Here is a 2,026-nt window from a genome sequence, read left to right on the forward strand (position 1 = left end):
CAGCCAGCTCCCACTGGCTGCCAGGTTCCAGGCACCAGGACTTTCCCCAGAATTAAGGCCCAAGCACCCCATGCATCATGAGGCCTGGGAAGGCTGTACCCCCACATCCACAGCTCTCCGAATCCTCCCAGTCCTCCAAGCCCCTTCCTTCTGCCGCCTTCTCTCTCCAGCCCTCAGGCACTGTCATCTCCTCCCTCCCAGCGCCCTACATCTATCTAGGTTTTACCCAAAGTGGCCAGCAGATGGCGCCAAGGCTCCCCTTTCCCCAGCGCTGGACTGGAGGCCAAGATCCCACCAGGACCCTCCCTCCTTTTCTCCCCTGCAGGGACGGGAGTAGATTCTGTGTCCTCTAACTGAACCCTCTCCTTCCTGCTGGTTCCTGCGATGGAGGCCTGAAGAGGCTCCAGTTGCTCCTGCGGGCCTCCTGGTTGTCTTCCTGTCTGATGGATGGGGGTGGGGGGTCCCTAGGGGCTAAGCTGCAGCTGGTGGGGCGGGGCCGGGTGGGGTGGGGCAGGCAGCTGCTGCGGGGAGAGAGAAAGAGAAGATAATAAGGAGAGAGAAAGAGAAAGAGAGCAAAGAGAAAAGAGAGAGAGAGAGGTACTCTGGCTCCGGGGCTCCTCTCCCAAACGGGTCGAGGTCCCAGCTGAGGCTCTCCCAGGACAAGGTATGTGGCGGAGGAAATGATGGGCCTGGGCAGTGTCACCCTGCCGAGTGGGGCTGGCCTGGGGGCACTGAGGGGATGGGCAGGAACATTCTGCTGCTCAACAAGAGCCCCTAAGCTCGCTTCCATCTCACGCCTTCCAAGGTGACCAAGGAGGAACACCGGGCCAGCGAAGAAGTCCTGGGTGGGCATTAGGAGAGGAGGGTTGTCTATCGCTGCTCTTGACCCACTGTGTGAATTTTCACAAGCTCTTCCCATCGCAAGATCCCACTTCCTTAATGTAAAACCAGGTGGATGGAGAGGTTTCTATGGCAGAACTTTGCAAGATGTCCCCTTTCCAAATAAAATTAGCCCTTCCAGGGCTTCTTGAAAACCTTTAAGACCCAAAGGAATGTCCCGCTAATGGTGGAATTTCGAATAGTCGTGGGAGGGGTCTCAGGGGTTCTTGTTGAGACAAAAGGCCCTGAGCCCTGGTCCATGCCTCTCCTCCACTTTGTTTCTCTGGCTGGGATTAGGGAGAGGGGCTGCAGCCACTCCCCCTCTCAGAGATGCTCTTAGAGAGATTGCTGCAGACTGTTTTCTGGCTGGGGAGGAGCTGACCCCGGCCAATTCTAGAATCTCAGGAATCTCCGAATGGGTGAAGTCACTCTGGGTAGGGAGACAGTTCAGTTAAGCACAGCTTTGGGAGTCAGATCAGCCTGTGCTCAAATCCTGGCTCTGCTGTGGGTCCCTGGACAAGTCCCTGTCCAAGCCGCAGGATCCTCTTGTGCAAAGTGTGCACAGAGTATGACTTTATAGAGTTGCCCTGAGAATTAAGCCACATAATGCAAAGAAAGCTCAGCATAGTATCTGGCCCCCGGTAGACGCTCATTACTGCCCTCACTATGGGGATGAAAATGGAGGAAAAGGACTGGCCTGGGGTCACAGAGCTGGACTATCCAGTGAGTCAGAGCAGCCTCTTTCCAACCCCACTGGAACACGAAGCCCTCGTGTCCACTTAGCACTCTCTGCTCACCCCAGCCTTACTGTGATCTCTCCTGTCTGCTCCCGTCTACCCCAGTTGCATAGGCCTCGGGTCTAGCGTGGAGTGAAGGGATCCTTAGGCCCAGGGATGGGAGGCGCGCTTCGGAGTGGGGGCACAAACGGGCATCTCCGTGGCACTTGCCCTCCCTCTACCCTGGGAAAGGGCAGAAAGCGGCAGCCGAGTCAGGGCTGTGTGCGGGCGAGAGAGTGACCGCGGCGGGGGCGCGGAGAACCTCGCTGGGCTCCCGCTCGGTGAGCGTGTGGGAGCCGCGGGTCCGCGAAGCCCCTATCTCCCCGGTAGCGGACCGAATAGGCAGCGGGGGCGGGAGTGGGGGCGCCCTC

The 2,026-nt window shown here is 58.4% G+C and overlaps 1 protein-coding gene across 1 annotated transcript in view; it reads left to right on the forward strand.

Moving 5' to 3' along the window:
* Positions 1-563: 563 nt before the first annotated feature.
* Positions 564-2,026, forward strand: part of FNDC5 (fibronectin type III domain containing 5) — a 10,220-nt gene continuing 8,757 nt past the window's right edge. Inside the window, exon 1 of the mRNA XM_011955400.1 lies at positions 564-664. The gene's annotated coding sequence lies outside the window, so the exon portion shown is untranslated. The remainder of the gene's footprint in view (positions 665-2,026) is intronic.

This window comes from Colobus angolensis, unplaced genomic scaffold, assembly GCF_000951035.1.
Source record: "Colobus angolensis palliatus isolate OR3802 unplaced genomic scaffold, Cang.pa_1.0 Scaffold4, whole genome shotgun sequence".
In the NCBI taxonomy this organism is placed as follows: Eukaryota; Metazoa; Chordata; class Mammalia; order Primates; family Cercopithecidae; genus Colobus; species Colobus angolensis.